The following is a 19,550-nucleotide window of genomic DNA, read 5'->3' on the forward strand; positions in this document are numbered from 1 at the left end:
GTTGATAATAACTTTATTTTTAGAACACCACGTAAAAATTGATCAATTGTGGCATTAACTTTAGTTTGAAACTCATCCGCAGACGAAGCACTAATACAGATTGTATTGTCATCTGCATAAAGAATTAAATTTATTCCTTGGACAGTTACATACTACTCCAAGTCGTTCATAAAAAGTATAAACAATAAAGGAGATAAAACATTCCCCTGAGGACCTAACTAACGAGCGTTCAAGTAAAAACGTGGCCGAAGTTGGCTCTGACACATTGGACGTAGGGAGTAGCTTATAGCGACCAACTTAACCTCATTTCTCAACGAGCTGTATAGCAGCTGTCAGTTTCAATAACGTTAATGACTATATAACTTTATTTTAAAGAATAATCGTGATAACAATAACAAACAATTAAAGGAGCTGCGGAAAGTGTCCCCCTCCTTGTTATAACAATAAATTAAAGCAGCTGCTGAAAGTGTCCCCCTCCTTGTTCCAAGCACTTTTCACACCTGTTCCTCAAAGAATTAAAGACATTTTCTAAGATGCTCGGGGTATTGTTAATTTCACGAATCTTGTCTATAAGTCGAGCCTGCAGATGGTTTAAATCAGGAATAGGCAGTTCAAAAATAGTGTTTTTAAGGTAAGGCCACAAAAAGAAATCACACGGCGTAATATCACATGACCTCGGTGGAAATTCATGTTCAGCATTGAGACTTATTAGTCGATTTTGGAAAACTTCCCTCAACATATTCATCGTCTCGCCTGCCGTATGTGCCCTTGCGCCATCTTGTTGAAAGTAAAAGTTTGTAATTTCGTTTTCTTCCAGCTGGTTAACAAAAGGAGCGATAATTTCTTCTCTATACCTTTGCGCAGTAAGAGTACCATTAAAAAAAATAGGTCCATAAATCCTCCTTCGATTGAGAGCACACCAAACTCCAATTTTTTGAGCGTGTAGAGGGCCCTCGACAAAAAAGTTATCTGGTTTTTCAGAAGACCACATTCTCATATTCTGTGAGTTTACGTAACCACTTAAATGAAACCAGGCTTCATCAGAAAAAAAGGTGATATTATGAAGTTCACCGTAGTTGTTTAAAAACCATTCACAAAATACAGCCCGTCGCGGAAAATCAACTTCATGAAGTTCTTGCTGACAAGTTAAACGATAGGAGAACAAACGCAAATCTTTTTTTAACACTGTGTGGCAGGTACCGACTGATACTCCCACCATTTGTGATAAAACACGTACAGAAGTTCTTGGCGCATTTTCCATTATTTGTTGGACATTTTCTTTTAATTCTTCAGTCCGCTTTTTAGGTCGGCCGCTTCCTTCTTTTCTTGTTACACTGCCCGTTTCACGAAAAACATTAACACAACGCTGAACTGCACTTTGAAAAATTTTGTACTCAACAACGCCGGGAAATTGATTTTGAAATTCTATGAAACATTCCTCAATAGAATACTTCCATATTCCATCAATCTTGCGTCCATTTCTAAAGTAGGACTCTATGATAAACACTTTTTGTTCTTGAGAAAACACCATTTTAAACGCTTTTTAAAACGAAAATATTCAAATTGATAGCGGCGATATAGCGCTTTGACAGATGACGTTTAAGTTCATTTGCTATACGCTACGCCCTACGTCCAAATTTTCAGAACCAACTTGACCACGTTTTTATTTGAACGCTCGTTATTATTGTGTAATTTCCTCCGACTTGGTTTATATTCTCTTTAAATTTTAATTTAAATATTATTATGTAATATTATGTATTATGTATTATTATTGTGTAAATTATTTTATTAATTTTTACGCATGTTTCTATTAAAATATAATAATAAATGTCCACTATTTTTGTAATCGCGCGCTATATGGATTCTCTTTTGTGTATAGTTACATGCTTTTTATTACGGAAAACACGTATGTGGCTTAACGCGAAACACGAGTAGGTATACGAAACAAGAGCTACCAAATAAAATTTACATAAATTTAATACACATTAACTTCTTTGTTACATGGAAGTTTATTCTCTTTAACTGGAAAATTTTGTTATGAGAAATTTGAAGCTGCTGTGAAAGCAGGTCTGCATTTTCTACTCGAATACTTCGAATGATAAAACTGAAACAACAGTTGTAGTAATATCAGCTAAGTATTATCTGTTTATAAAAACGTTTCCATTTGTTTATGGTTACACAAGGCGATTCACAATTTATCAGTAAAATGTAGAGGATTAAAAATATAGTGGACATCATCCAAAGAGTGTAATAAAATATTTACAAATTTCGAGAAAAAAATGTTATAGTTAAAAACACTACTACATAGCTGGACCAATATTGTGTGTCGATTTAATTTGACACATTTTTCTTCAGTATTACTGTGGTTTTAGTAGTACCCTTATTACTGTGATTTATTGTTTACATCAGTCCCATAAGTATTCAAAATGGTCTGTGCGTGTAGTAATGCAGAATTAATGGATATTGTTCAGTCTCAGCTACACACTCTCCGCACTTGTAATGAATTTTTACAATGTTGACTCGCTCATCCATCGAATGGCGCTTCATTTTGTCTAACCGCAACGTGTTTACTGCAACATGTGACCTAGTACAATGCTGCCAACTCTTCGGAATGAAAACGGTGCGCAATGAGACACTTTTATGTTAACCATTGTTTAATAATTCATGTTTTGGAACGATAAAATTAGCAACTAAATTGTTAAAACTAACAGCAACTATGGGAGGGTGTTAGTCATAGTATCTTGGAGCCATTGGTTATAATCCTAGTATTTATCCAGCCATTTAGAACTGCATAAGATCTTATTCTTTATTTTGAGACTTTTGCGATGTTCATTTGCTTGAATTGATGAAACTTGTAGATTGTAGAGAATATTCTAAACTAATTGGAAGTAATTTTAATTTAAAGCGTTTCAGCATATTTTAACTTTAATTTAAAACGTTCCGGCACCTACTTAGAATAATCTGTATACATTAAAAATTAACAATGGAAGTGGAGTAGTTATAAATCTGTCGGTCTTGCGAAACGTGGTTTAACTAAGGCGGTTTTAAGTTTCACCTTAATCGTCGCGAATGGGCGCTGGAAAGATTAAGGAAAACTGTTATTTACAATCGCGGTGCAATTAGAAGGGAATAATACGCTCGCGGCGACATATGCAGCCCGGATTTAGCGACCCCAATGAATCATTTTAAAGCGGGCAGTTTAAAAATGGGTTTATATAAATCAGAACTCCGCGAATTACCGAAAATTTGAACGAAAAAACACTGCGGGAGGGTGGAGTAAAAGGGAATCCGTGTTCGTACCAAATGGACACATCTACTCGATTTTTTTCTCGGCGTTAAGTTATACTGCGGGATCCGTTTGATTAAATTTGACCTTTTTATGGGTTTCCTTTTTCTGGGATTGTGCGGGACCGAATTTGACGTAAAGCTTTGTGCGATATTATGGAAGAAGAATAACCGCGGCTACTGGGGGCTTTCCGAATTGAAATAAACGATGTTGATTTTCTTCATAAGCCAATACATTCATAAATCTATACCTACACAATGTGATTGATTGACATTGTTCTCTTGAAATATTAGTATTAATAAATCCCCAGATGAAGAATGAGCGCGCGGGTAAACGTGTCACAAACACAGCCGCACAGGGCAACCTGGACATAAATTCAGTTGTCAACAAATGGCCTAGCAGTGCAGTGCAGCAATGCGGAATTTGGTGTGATTCAGGTAATTTTAATTTATTATAGGCACCTTCTATTAATAATTCATATTACAATTGCGAAAGAGAGAAAGAAGAGTTTGTCAGTGTTAGTTTTAGGATATTCCAAGTTGACATCTGTTATCTTTTGTGTTCGCTTTACTGTTAAATCCACATTAGTTGTAATGTAAAAGGTATAGAAGAATTTCTCGTTGTTGAAACCATGTATTACGGCTCAGGAATATCTCGGCTAAATAAAGAAAACCTGCGGTGAAGTAATAATCCAAAAAACCTCACCATAACAACGTCCAAATAATCATAGGTATAGAAAATAATGTAGGTACTTACCAAAAAGCAAAATTCAGTAATTTTTAAACGCACGAAGAAAGGAAATAGTGGTACGCAAAACACTCCAACACGGTCCAATTCCAGATACCAACACCAACTGAATTGTGTATTGCTGCACAGCTTAGTACTCGTGTTACACGCTATTTTTTACCTTTAGCAGAATACTTTTTTAGGGACGTCTATAAAACTCATAAAATTTTATTGCTAGGCGTTTTTGTACATGTTCAACTGACTTCGGAAAGACTTTACATCCGCTACTGATTCTCAATTTGCTTCAGTTTAATAAAAGTGATACATATTTTTTAATTTCCATCCATTTTTCAATTTTATTAGAGGAAGTAAATAACAAATGTTTTATTATTACAATCTTTTTCGTTTAGAGGGTATCAGATGTAACTGAAATTGATGTGATATATACCGGGTGATTTTTTTAACGTGGAACTTTAAATTATCTCCGGAAATAAGCACTTTACGAAAAAAATGTCGATAATCAAAATTTAACTCCACGGAGGTAATTGTTAGCACCCTGTTTAGACCCTGAAAGGCTTATTAGATGACGTATGAGTCTATATGCAGGTGTGAGGACAGTGACGTCATTCTAATATGTGTTGCTAGTTGTAAGATGTGGAGGAGAGGGGAGGGGAGGAGTTAGTTGGAAGCGACATTTATGTAAAAAAAGGCAGGAACATGCAGTTTGTAGAATGATTGTAAAGAGAGCATACGTTTAGTTTTCAATAAATAAATATATTTATGGTTTTATTGGTTTGTTTCGTTTATTAACCAAGCCCGAGGCATTACATAATATATTATTGCTAAAATTAGTCCCTCCCCTCCCTCGTAGTAGGTGCTCCAAAATAATATCGTGCCAAATTTAGCAAATTTATATCCTGCTCAAGCAAACCCTCAAGTTCCAACCGATGTGATATGGATCCAGCAGGACGGAGCACCATCACATTGTCGAATCAATTGTCCGGCAATACCTCGACTTAACATTTCCAAATCGGTAGATAGGCATGCGAGGATCGCTAGAATGGCCAGCACGTTCTCCTGATCTTACACTCTTAGATTTCTTTCTATGAGGACGTGAAAAATTTGGCATAAATCNAAATTTTATTGCTAGGCGTTTTTGTACATGTTCAACTGACTTCGGAAAGACATCCGCTACTGATTCTCAATTTGCTTCAGTTTAATAAAAGTGATACATATTTTTTAATTTCCATCCATTTTTCAATTTTATTAGAGGAAGTAAATAACAAATGTTTTATTATTACAATCTTTTTCGTTTAGAGGGTATCAGATGTAACTGAAATTGATGTGATATATACCGGGTGATTTTTTTAACGTGGAACTTTAAATTATCTCCGGAAATAAGCACTTTACGAAAAAAATGTCGATAATCAAAATTTAACTCCACGGAGGTAATTGTTAGCACCCTGTTTAGACCCTGAAAGGCTTATTAGATGACGTATGAGTCTATATGCAGGTGTGAGGACAGTGACGTCATTCTAATATGTGTTGCTAGTTGTAAGATGTGGAGGAGAGGGGAGGGGAGGAGTTAGTTGGAAGCGACATTTATGTAAAAAAAGGCAGGAACATGCAGTTTGTAGAATGATTGTAAAGAGAGCATACGTTTAGTTTTCAATAAATAAATATATTTATGGTTTTATTGGTTTGTTTCGTTTATTAACCAAGCCCGAGGCATTACATAATATATTATTGCTAAAATTAGTCCCTCCCCTCCCTCGTAGTAGGTGCTTCAAAATAATATCGTGCCAAATTTAGCAAATTTATATCCTGCTCAAGCAAACCCTCAAGTTCCAACCGATGTGATATGGATCCAGCAGGACGGAGCACCATCACATTGTCGAATCAATTGTCCGGCAATACCTCGACTTAACATTTCCAAATCGGTAGATAGGCATGCGAGGATCGCTAGAATGGCCAGCACGTTCTCCTGATCTTACACTCTTAGATTTCTTTCTATGAGGACGTGAAAAATATGGCATAAATCAAATTTGCATAAAAAAATCTCTCAAATTAACGATAATTTGAGTTTTGATTAAACAAATCTTCGACCTGTCCTTGTTGTTCTCGGGCTAGGCTCTGTAGGGGCGGACCTGTTATCAGGACCCATAGGCCCTTCTTTAATGTTGATATTGGTTTTTGTTGCTGATTTTAAGGACGTTACCGACGAAAATGTTCCTCAGACAATGGTGGCTCTGTAGCTAGTCGCATCCAGTGCTTCCAAACATTTCGCCGTTCTTCGCTACCGGCATATTTGTGGTGACTCTGTAAAAGCTTCGCCGAGACCGAGTTTTCAGGGGTTTTCAGATATTTAAAAAAGTAATTACCTTTAGTGTCTGTTTGTAATGGTGTCTTGTTTTAAACATTAGTAAAACTTCGAAACAGATAAAATTATTTTTCCATATTTGTAATTTGTATCATGATGGCATGTTTAACAAACTGAATCATCGCAATACTCGTGTTTGTGTAAGTGCTTTAACTGACTGCAATTAAATGCAGACTTTGCTCTACTACAACCCATGCATTTCTTTGTTTACATAACTCCGAACTCAAGTAATAGCGGCTTTAAATTGAGGAGACTGATGCGCGTAATGAACTGAAACGCTGTTTGTCTAAAAACTTCCAAAGACAAATATTTGACTTACTGTGACTAAAACCTGATTATTTTTTTCTTTAGAGTATACATCAGACATCCGAACAAACAATGTTATTGAACGACTTTCTTCTTATTAGACTAGCTTTATATTATTCCCTTTTACTTACGTTTGCGAAATTACTGACATTACACTTTCTGTCGGCGGCTAAAAAATTTTAAGGCGATTTGATATTTTCTATGTAAAAAACTAACTAGTTTCACTCTCGGTTAGCTAACGCTTGCCAGCCGATATCAAGCTTAAGTTTGTCGTGCTTGACCATAGCTGTTTATTTTACCGAGATAGGAAATTTCACAACGCTGAAATTACAACAACAGTTAAACGCCTAAATAAATATGCATGTGTTGCGACATGCCGTGCCCAGTTAATTTTATAGTGTTTAAAAGTTCCTGATTATATTTAAAATTAACATTGCGCAACTCATTGTCAGTTTTGCCTTTCTTTTAGTGGCTGTTAATTTTGTTTTTTGAATTTTCCACAAAGGAGCTAGAGAGTAAATAATTAACGTTCACTGACAAATTACGTTAGTAAAAAACAGTCACAGTCTGTAAACTTGGATATTTGTTGGTTACAAATATTAAAAGATGTCAGTAATGGTAGAATAATATGCTATTTCTAGCTACGGTAGCAGATAAACAACAAAATTTAAACTTTAAATGAAGTTGATAATGGTCCTGGAGAGACGAAACGTTACATATAAAAATTGATTATGCCACTCGATAGAGGGCAAAAAGTTGACATGAGAATGAGAAAGTGTTCTTTTTTCAATATCACCTCAAACAAGGCTGAAATGAAACAAAAACGGATTTCCAAAATTTCGTTTTTTTTTTCAAATATTTGGAAATCTAATCATGTTAGCCTTGATTTTTTAGAGGCATAATGTTGGTCCCCTGATTACGCAACTTTGCCCCCATTTAAACTAGTTTGTATCTCTTACCGTTTTCGAGATCCATATAGTGAGAAGCGAATTTGTAACAGCCTGTATAACATATACATATTTTTATCTTTTATTCGTCTTATCAGGTAAATATAGTTGCGTAATATAATCCTTGATAATCCTTTTGGATTTGGCAATAGTTTAATTAAATAATTTTTGATATTTTTCCTCTATATTTCAAACCTTAATATAAATTCACTTTAGTCATTAGCTGTAATTGATCATAAAGAATAACGAAATTGTCTAATAATTAAATATAGGAACCTCGATAGAAACTTGGATTATGTAGTCATTTAATTAAAATTTTTAAAACTTACTTACTTTAAAATCTCTAAAAGGAATATAAATGTATTAGAGCTAGTAATAATAAAGAACTGTAATACTAAAAAACTTTTTATAAGTTTTATTGAATTCTGTGAAAATAATTTACTTATGCTCGTAGTTGATATTATTATATCCGCCGTATTTTTAAGTCTGACGTCAATACTAATAATGGGATCGATAATTTATTGAGATTGTAATGCTTTTATAACCTTTAAACTTAATTTTTCGCACAGTTGCACAAGATATTTTTTATTTACCTACTTTATAATAATTACTCTTTGTATAGTGTTTAATAGTATTAAACTGAATCTAATATAAATCGGTAAAGTAATAGATTCTGTTATTGTTTCGAATTCGTTGTTTTTTTTTGAAAATAACAAACAATTAAAAATTCACTTTTTTCTAAACAAGATATGTTGCTAAGAATAAAACGAACAATGTTATACTTCAAAGAAATAATTTCGCTATTAAAACTATTAGCATAAAATAAAAATGTATGAATGTAGTTTTAATTGCATTATATGGGAAAATTTTCTAACCAAAGGAATTGCACAACTGTGCAATTGCTTAATGAATTATGTATATATTTTTTCCCGTATATATTTCGATTTTGCTTGAGTGAATGGCAAATTCACGTTTACTCTTTGTCTAGGTTAGTATTATAGACCAGGAATATTTAAATTGACCGGAAGTGGCAATTTGCAATTAGATTTAAAAATAGTTGAACCATACGTACCTACTACACAGCAAATCTTGCTATACATATAATATTCAGTTATCAGTGCATAGAAGTCGTAGAACTTCGAATGAGTATATCAGATTTTTTTTTTAATTTAAATATAAAACGTCATGTACATATATGTGTATATATTTACAACGTAAACAAGACACATATGCCTACACTTAACATTTATGTCCACGTATGATAATATTGCTAATTTATAAATGATTTCGTGGCTTGTACTTTATAGTTTTCTCGCTAAAAAAAGTTATGGGATATATCATGATAAGCGATTATATTTTGCAATTACCTTAATACCTCCGATGTATGATATTAAATAATAAACTTTCACCTACGACTTTACTTTGTTTATTAAGTACCGATTATTATTAGGAGTACCTCGCTTATTATTGTATCCATCAACAATCTAGCAGCTAACTAAACGCATCTTTAAATTTATCTTTAAATGCATTGGCATTTAGCAAGTCGTGCTACAATTATAACAGCGCATCAGCTCTAAAAATATTTTGTTAGATCATCAGTGATGATGAACTATCTTTCTCCTCTCACGTAATAGTTGCTGTAACACACCCCATATAGTACCTTGTGTAAACTACTTTAAAAATTATACTACTTTAGAAATTATTCAATCACGGAGAGAATAAAAAGACCTGCGTTCGCTTCTAACGTCTATTTTTTATCATCCTTTTATAATATCGTAGGGCCAGCAACAAGGCCCTTCCAAGTATCTTAAACCTAAACAAAACATTAGCCGAGCGGTGACGCTCGGCGTTAACATAAACACATATATCATTTACTAATAAACCTCACAGGGCGATCTTCTGCAAATGGTACAGGGAGTCCTAATCCACAGAGTGATTACAGTCGGCCCACTGCGATCGTTTACACTTGTATTTAAAATACCAATTTCACGAGCATGTGGGATAATGCATGGTCGGCATTCGCGTATTATTTATTTACTAATTGTTTATTTTCTTGTCCTCTATTATGTATTTGAACGAACGCACTTGTCTTAGAAACACCATATACAAGGTGATTCAGAACTTATCCAAAAAAAATGTTTGAAGGTACAGCGGACTCTTACAAATACAATTTTGTTAAAGAAAATCAAAAAGGGTAATTCTAAAATGACTTAAAAATACACCTCTGCACGGTACTGGAACCGCAAGGCAAAGCATGTAGTCGGCGACCGGCACGGCGGCAAAGTGTAATAAAAATGAACGGACAAAAATTTAAAGAATCTTTCCCAAGGAAAGAAGTAAATAAAATTTTATAACACCTACTTTATATCAGCAGGTTCAACTGCTTTTGCCGCTATTATTATTATTAATTAATAAAATTAATTTGTGGTTTTAATTTCTAAAATAATTTAACATACCTGATGTTACAACAACTGTGTAAAATTTTATCCACCGACGTGTAAACATATTTCGGCCTGTCTTACTCAGTTTTTTACGAACTAACACAAACGATGTCTTGCGTCACCATAACACAAATGTTGTTTTCCTTTACCATAAATTGAAACGATATACGTCAATTCAGAGTTGCTATACACGTAAGCCATTTCTGACAATTGAAAAACTAATGTAAACACTATCGCAACGAAGATAAATTGAATTTCAGTATTCGGAATCGACTGGGGCCACGTGGGCGAATAACGCCCAGCGATGTAAAGGTTGAAAATACTACAACTTCAATGATCTTTTTCTCGTAAACTATAAGGATTTTACAGAAATATTTTTTACGGTATTAATTCCATTTTACATGACGCATCTATTACCAATTCTATTTTGGATAAGTTGTGAATCACCCGGTATAACATCCCATAAAATGTGCTATTGCGATTTCTTTGTTAGTTTTTGAGATTGTGTAATCGAAATCGCAACTCGAATTAAATCTAGCCAACAAAATTATAGCGTTTCTTACATCATTGCCACTTTCTTTGTTTTATTAAACAAGTGAAAGTTAAGAACAAACTCTAACTGTTTTGTAGATATTTAGAAAATTTTGACTATAACTCTAATTTTCTTTCCATGCTACTGCAGACAAAAAAAAATTGTTGATTGCAATCAGCTACAAATTAATGTCTATAGGAATCAACAAAAAAATATTGTAAAAATGCATACAAATACACATATACAAAAAATTGTGAATTTACAAAAATCTGTAAATTTACCAAAACCACACTTTAAGTACAACAAAATTGTAAGTTATACAAATTACAATTTTTTTTGTGAATTTATTGGTAATAAAATGCCCATTACTTTATAAGTAAAATTACAAAAAATTGGTTTCCATGTAGAGGTGGTCGAAAATATCCACAAAATGATCAGTGCTTTGTAACTCGAAAGTAAATGAAGGTATCTGATTTGATAGGTGAAATAATAGTTATTTATACCATAAAGAAGGTAAGTACTCGTAAATACCAGTCGAGGATGATTTTGCGCCCGATTGGAGCGAGGGCTAGCAATAGAGTCCGAGACTGGTAAATTATACTTAACTGCTGCGTGGCTATAACATTTTATCTGCTACCACAGTTCTTTATGGTTCATGAAATAAAGATTAAGTTTTATTTTTTAACATTTTTTAATCAATTCATTTTGCCACTATTCGAAATCTTGCAAAGTCGCCTTGGTTGTTTGGACTTTGTTGTTTTTAAGGTGTCTATAAACAAAGATACATAAAAGTTGCGATTTTACTACTTTTAAATTATTTTTCCTAAATGAGAGATTTTCAAATAGAAAGTATAGCAAATGATGCCTGCGAATTTTTATTGCTCGAGAAGTCGAAAATACGCAACGGACGAGCCTATAGAAATTTCAAAGAATGGTGCCAAAACAAAAATACTGGTCATTCTGAAATGTCACCGCTAGCATATTTCATGGAGAAATCAAGAACTTTAAAGTCACCAGCGATTTTGTGAATACTCAATGATTAAGTCAACTATTTTCATAGAGGAGAACGTGGATATATCAAAATACCCCAAGCTGAGAGTATTTTTGAAACGTAAAAATAACGGTTATACCTTCACCTAAAAAGTCAAACATTTTTACCAGAGAACAAGTCAACGGTTTTCTCGTTCAGGCACCTGATAACACATATTTGCTAATGGCGGTCTTAGGCATTGCATGAGCATGCCGTTCTGACGAGTTATGCAAACTTACTTCGGACAACGTCGATTTAAAAAATTTCGATGACATTATTGTAGTTAAATAATTCCAGATTCTAAAAATGGTATGTCACGTACGTTTATAATTACTTCTCGTCTGGATTCTGGTTCTCACCTAGAAATTATCAAGAAATATATCAAGATTAGTTTGGAAATTAAAACCGAAATTTCACGCTTTTTTATGTGTTATCAAGCATGTAGATGTTACAATCAACCAGTCAACAAGAATACCCTTTCTATGATTCTTAATAAGATTGCACAGTTATTGAAACTAGAACATCCTGAAACATATACAGGCCATTCATTCCGAAGAGCATCGGCAACGTTACTGGGTAATACAGGAGGTGATGTATTAGCAATCAAGAGACATGGTGGGTGGAATTCAGCCACAATTGCCAGAAAGTTATGTTGCTGACAGTTTAAGTAACAAAAATGAAGCGAACAGGATTCATTACAATGACACTTCACCTTCAGGTTCTAGAAGTACGTCGCATCATGCTGTTTTAATGGATCAGTCAGATAATATTGAGCCTCCGGAAAATGTGACAATTAGTAAACGCGAGGGGAATTATTGTATGTGGAATGTATATCAGTATCGATAAACTTTTATAGAAACTAGTAAGAGGTCATTCCATCTCGTCATCCAATTCGAGATTTGATGGTCCCTGTATCTTTTCCGCTTTAGCAAAATTATAAGCCAGACCTCCCTTTTTCGGATGTTATTTATTAACTAATCCGGCGTGATTGCGGCGATCGGTCGCCCCACGATAACCCCTTTCCCGGGCAGGTAATAAAGCCGAATTGGCCCTCGGATTTAAATCCGCCATTGGCGGTCAGCGAGGCGCAACCTAGGGCCCTTTCTCCCCGGAACAGATGAGACAGATAATAAGCCCGCGCCGGTAGGTTTCGGCTCACTTAACGCCGTGGTGCGGGGGGACCAGGCCACGATAAGAATTTTTATTGTACCGGAGCCGTACCTTTTTACTCACCTCCGCCGTCCCCGTCAGTTGGATCTGCTCCCGGGACGGCTTTATCTCGGTTGAAGACCGACGCGAGTCTCTTAAATTCATGACGTGCCGTAAAACAATGCAATTTCGCGACGTTGTTTACGGCTGAGGGGGTTACCGGTCGAGACGATGGGCAATTAATATGGAAAAGGGGGGTTCTTGGAAAATAGCCAATGCTTCAAGTAGGTTAAGGGTTGCAAGTTTATTTAATACTAAGTTTGAGGTCAAGCATGAGACGGATCGAAAATATATTCGCAGGAAATTAGTGAATTCTTAACAAATTATTTGCACGAGTAATAATAATAATAATAATAGTAATAATAATAATAATAATATCTCTACTCCTCATTCTAACTACGAGAATTAGCCCTACCATACCTGCACAGAGGGTGCCAATCCTCCGTACAAGCATAGCTAATCTACGGTTTACCGGCCGCGATATTCGAAACCCGGGCAGATCGACACATCGATTTAAGTACTGACACCTTAAACCGTGCGGCTATCGATCGATAGAACGGTTACATTGCTTAGCTGTTAAAGTTTAAGGAGGATCGGGTGTTACAAAGAACTGCAACCAATTTTGTATTGAGATATACACTAGTGGAAAAAATTAAGGGATCAAAAAAAAATCTAAATTTTCGGCGATTTTTCAAATGGCTGTATCTTTGATAAAAATGGTCGTATTGGAGTAAAAAAAAAGCAATTTGAAGCTTGAAGTTTCTAATTTTTGGATCTTGCAAATTTTTTTTTCCTAAAAAACCGTGCCAGGACCTTGTAGAGAATTCTTTCAAGTTTCTGAAACCCACCGTCGATTTTCTGTGCAACCATTGGTTTCTGAGATATCGATGAACAAAGAGAAAATGATCCATTATCATTCAGTCCGATAGCTCAGCGAGAAATGGTCGTATCGAGACCAAAAAAAAAAAAGAAATTGAAGCTAAATGAACAACCTATCTAACCCATAAGGTGGTTAAGTTGGAAAATTTTTTTTCAAGTCCGTACACCAAAAATAAGATCGAAAAAGTTTTTTCCATGATATTCATTAAGATTGCGCGATACGTGTTAATTGAAATTTTTTTTTGCAAGATCCAAAAATTAGAGATTTCAAGCTTCAAATTGCTTTTTTTTACTCCAATACGACCATTTTTATCAGAAATACAGCCATTTGAAATATTGCCGAAAATTTAGATTTTTTTTTATCTCTTAATTTTTTCCACTAGTTTATATCGATTAGGTACGATTTTAGTTTCTTTTTAAAAAGTTCAACAGTAAACAGGTCTTTACATCATTAGGTAATTTATTAAATACCTTAAGGCCTAGACAGTTTGGTGATTTCATGGTGAGCTGCAGTCCCATAAATGATATATGATATTTATTTTTTTGTCATGTATTAATTTCATGAATTTCATGAAATGTTGGTATAAAATTTAGATATATTGTTAAATACATAATTACATAAAGCAGATATGAAAAGACCAGATAGAGTTATAATAAAATTGTTTTTAAAAATGTCTACATGAATGTGAACTGGAAACATTAAAAATACATCTTTGTACCTTTTTTTGATATACAAACGCATCAGAAGAGATAACAGACTCACCCCAGAAACAGACACCATAATTTATTCTTCTGCCAACCTGTGCATGATACAGATTTATAAGTTGCTTAGTTACAAGCACAGTACACAAATTTCGGAATTTTTTACGTATTTTGTGCCTCAGAATATAAATTCGTTACAATAACTTGTAAAAAAATGCAGTGGTGTAGGTTTTTTTGTAAAAAAAGGGGTGACCCCTGTCCAATTGTACACCACCTTTAGAGGCAATGTAAAGCCTACTATCATACATTACCTGTACCAAATTTCATTGAGATCGGTTAATAGATTCCGGAGATATAAACAAAAAATCTATTTTTTTTAACAACTTATGTTGATTTGTATAAATTGAATAATAAAATGAAATGGGAAAGTTTTAAATGAAGTATGTTTTTTGAAATCTTTTTTTATTTATAAGGTACGATAAACTTCAATACAAGAAGTAAAAAATACAGCAGCATATAACAATGAAATATTTATACTTAGCATCACAGCGCATATACCTTATGCTTTTTGATAAATTATGACATTTTTAATATCAGTTTTCATTTTAAAATTAACATTAATTTCAGTATATTTTTTAGAATATTTTTGGTTGCAATAACATCATATCACAGTATAATACTACATACATATATCAAATTGTATTATACTTTCATAAATGCAATCGCTGTAAATATTATATTATAAGGAACATTTGTAATCACAGAAGTGCATCATAGTAGTATGCTACTTATGCATGTCACTAAATCATATTTAAACTTTTCCTCGCGAATAACTTCGTGATCACAGTTTGTAATTAATCTAAAATACGTAAGAGTTCTTTGCAAAAAGAGTACTCTATGTCGATTAGGCAATGCCCTTGAACGGTGTGCGGAGGTTCTGGATTCACAATCTTCCCTTCAACAGTTTTTTTCCTGCTTTTGCTATTTTTTGTTCAAATTCTCAAGCACTCATACTTTCTTTTGGTCACAAGTTTTCCTTTTTACCGCCTCTGGTCTTCATCCGACATTTTATAGGTTAAAGCAATCAGCTATGCGAGCGATCATATAGCACAATGTATACCTATATACATGACAAGGATTGCCAACTTACAAACAATAAAATCAGCATACTCGTGCGCTGTTGCCAAGTTCCTGTTGCAACTTTTGGCATTTATTTATGCATATTGGGTAAAAATTAATAATTGAGAAATGGAAATATATAATTTTAAATATTTTAAACTCGATTTTATTCAATATCTGCAAGCAAGTATCTCAATCTACTTACTTTCTAGTCATAAAGAATATTTTTCTTTGCATTGACAGCAATGATTAGTCGGCTGCATATCAACATTGTCTTTAAGCATATTAAGGATCATACACCCACATTGTACTTGGCACTTTGATTTATAAACCACAGTCGAATCTGGTACACTTTGTGCCTCTTTATCACTGTCTGTGTGATGCTGGGCTAAAGCACTAAAGTTTGCGAGGGTATGGGCCTCCTTACAGAGCCTGTGTGTGAAGCTTTAGGATCTTTATTCGATGTACCGCTTTGTATAAACTTCAATTTGTGATTTAAAAAAAAATATTCAATTTATGTAAAATGGCAACAAACCTGAGTAACAGTTTGCATATGTTTGAAAGCACAAGAAAATTTGTAGCGTACTGCATGTACTGGTCAGTTTCCGACACGCTTATTGAACCGCAGGTTCCTTGGGCTGACGTTCGATCGCTGTCGACGCTGGCTCCGCGGGATGTACTGGTGTGTGGTCCGGTTCAGGTCTGGAAATTTTGGATTTTGTAAAGCCATTCCTTAGTGGATTGCGGGCGTCTCCAAAAGGTTGGGGCGCTGAAAATGATTGTGATTATTACTGAATAATCACAATTGATTGTGATTATGACTGACCCTAAGGTCGTTATGAGGTGTGAGTTTCAGATTTCTGGGGCTTCGTAATTTTCGTTGAGGTAGCTGAAGATTTTGTAGGCTTTTAAGCGGTGACGCTGTCGTCTGATGATGAATACGAAACGTGGGTGAATTTCGAACGTACTTAATTTAATACCACGTTTGAAGTAAGTAGCGAGCATAACAGTTCGAAACCTCACAATCGTTATTGATATCGACGACTTTCTTTCATCACTTAGCAGAGGTCATTGCCCAGTATAATCATTATTGGTTTATTGGATTTAGAAACCATGAAGTTGTATTAATCTTGGATTACAGTATAGTAGGGTTTTTATAAGCAGAAGAATGAATTGCTGCAATGGACGTTTACGCAAATGTTTTAGAAAGTTTCTTGTATCAATTTTAAAGGTTAGTGGAATATTATGTTTAAATGTCGATGAGTGGGTATCAATTAAACTATGCTTCATGATATGCCTGGTAGGAGTTTATCGAAGTAATTAGTGTTAATAATTTCTTAATTGGTGTTGATAATTATAGTTTGTTCTATACGGTTTTTTTAATTTAAAACTTAAATGGTTAAAATTTCGCTCACCCAAGTAGATATACAAATTTTTACGAGTCACCTCTTTAGTCAAGGTTATAATTTAAAATCTTCATTTAAAATTACGTGCTTCTTTTTAACAATTAGTTGTAAACATCGAAATAGCTGTTGCTTTATGTATTTTTTCATAAAATACGATATTATACGCTTAATTTTTCTTATTATTTAAACCATAAATACAAATACCTTACTTACTTACTGCCCCGAAAGGAAATGCACGACATGATCCATGTTACGGTATTTAAACGTATTACGTCCCAAATATATGAGTTGACCTTGATATAACCTTGAATATGGCCTTCAAGGTCGAATCAAATGGTGGTCCCCAATGACCCAAGCAACATTTGTAGCTGTCCTTTCCCCGATATCTGGCTATCCTGACGAAATACCAACCTGTGAAGTTTGAGTGGGGGTTTGACCTTCAAATTGACCTTGAAAATGAAAAAATAGTTCAACCACTTCTCCAAACGTAAAATTTGTTGCTCTTTGAAAATTCGGGATCAGAAATTGTATCGCAATAAAATAACAAGCGTTGACTATGATTTAACCTCGAACATGACTTTCAAGGTCGAACTCAAGGTCATCAGATGGTGGTCCCCCATAACCCAAATAACCTTTGCATATGTTATGAGGTGTGAGTTTCAGATTTTTGCAGATGTCTTTTATTATCAAAGTCAATTTTTTACATTTTTTTTAGACAGCTATGACGAAAACGTAGGTATAACCTTATATCGCTGAATTCGTCTTTAGAAGGGGTTTTTATACTATAACATATAGAGCGTCCTATTAAAAAAAAATGTCGATAATGTTATAGGTCTCTCAAAAATAGGAAATATTCCAGAAAGTGACAGTTTCTATTTACTAATTGATCTGTTTCAGCGAAATCTGAAGTGGAAAAACATACGAGTTTTGTTCCATTATTTTGGGACACTAGACCAGGAAAATTAGCGAAAAAAAAAGAGAAACTCGAAAAAATTCCTATCCGCGGTATTATTGTAAAATTGTCTAAAGGAACATAATACAAGACATCTCTCATCTCGTGAGAAAAAAAATTTTAATAGCTAACTTTTCTATTTAAACAAATAAGTGAGGAAAACAATTTTTTCACTTTGCAGGAAAAACCATCAATTTTAGCGACAGAAGCTTGGACGAGCTTCCCCCACCACCACGCCGGACAGTTTAATTAACAGGTACCTTCTCTTTAAAGGGCTCGTGAGTCGTTAATATTCCACATTTTTCAATACCATTCACGGGAAATCGTAGTTTACGTCGTAAACTTTATTTTGCGAAAAATTCAAATCTTAATGTTTATAAACAATTGCACTACGATTTAAAAAAAAATCTTATCTTGGCTCCTGCTGGTCGTAGAGGGTGCTTTTTTCTAAATTTGTATTTTTTTGCCAGCTATCCATTGAATCTATTTTCGGTGAGGTAGCATAAATAGCAACAATTTTATTCAAATTGTTTATAAGCGAAAAACACACGGGTTTTTAATGCACAATTTAAGAATGTTAATGTCAAAAAAAACGGTGATATTTTTTAATAAGTCGCTTAATTACGTCCTTAAGATTACAGTGACGCTTTCAGAATCATGTTTGGTTGAAAATTATCGCCTGTACAGAGGATTAAAGTTCATAACTTTTGGAGCCTGCGTTATAAACAAATACAGCGCCCACTTTTGGCACACTTTTAAAGTATGACAAAACCCTCAACGTGTCATAGGTTTTATAAAATTTTAACAATAAATGCGATAGTTATAAACAAATTAAAAGATGGGCACTTTTCTTGTTTTTTTTTGCAATAACTATTTTGATTATTAACCGATTTTATTTTAACATTTTTAATTTTTAACAGTCTCATTTTGTAGATAATTTTATTCCCTACAAGTTGTCTGTAAGTCACTTTTCGCTAAAATTGATGGTTTTCCCTGCAAAGTGAAAAAACCGTTTTCCTCACTTATTTGTTTAAATAGAAAAGTTAGCAATTAAAATTTTTTGACTCACGAGATGAGAGATGTCCTATATTATGTTCATTTAGACAATTTTACAAGAATTTCGCGGATAGGAAATTTTTTCGAGTAAAAATTTTATTTACCTTGTGTACACAGTGTATATAGTCACTTCTAGGAACGACACTATTTGCATCTAAAATCATCTAAAAGAGAAAAAAGACAAAAGTTTTGGAACTGTGATTTAAAAGTGCATAAAAATGAATGCGCAAATCATTAAACTAGTTTATATGGTTCGTATTATAACATTTATTTAACGGCAGGTCCAATAATAGCCATCAAAATATTGATAAATTATTGTTTTATCGCATGTTGTAAATTTGAAGTAGGTACTTTACCCGAAGCTTTTGCCTAAAATAAACTAACTACAATAAAAAAGTTATTATTACGTACATGATTTTTATCTTTAATGACAAATACGTACCAAAAAAATACTTAAAGAAAACAGTAAGGTAGGTATGAGTTACATGAAAAATCTCCATCTTTGGACGTTCTGGTTCTGTCTTCATTATAATAGTACTTCATGAATAAATATCTAGTAATTCCGAGAGTATCCAGTGA

Source organism: Anoplophora glabripennis, unplaced genomic scaffold (assembly GCF_000390285.2).
Source record: "Anoplophora glabripennis isolate ALB-LARVAE unplaced genomic scaffold, Agla_2.0 scaffold199, whole genome shotgun sequence".
Lineage (NCBI taxonomy): Eukaryota > Metazoa > Arthropoda > Insecta > Coleoptera > Cerambycidae > Anoplophora > Anoplophora glabripennis.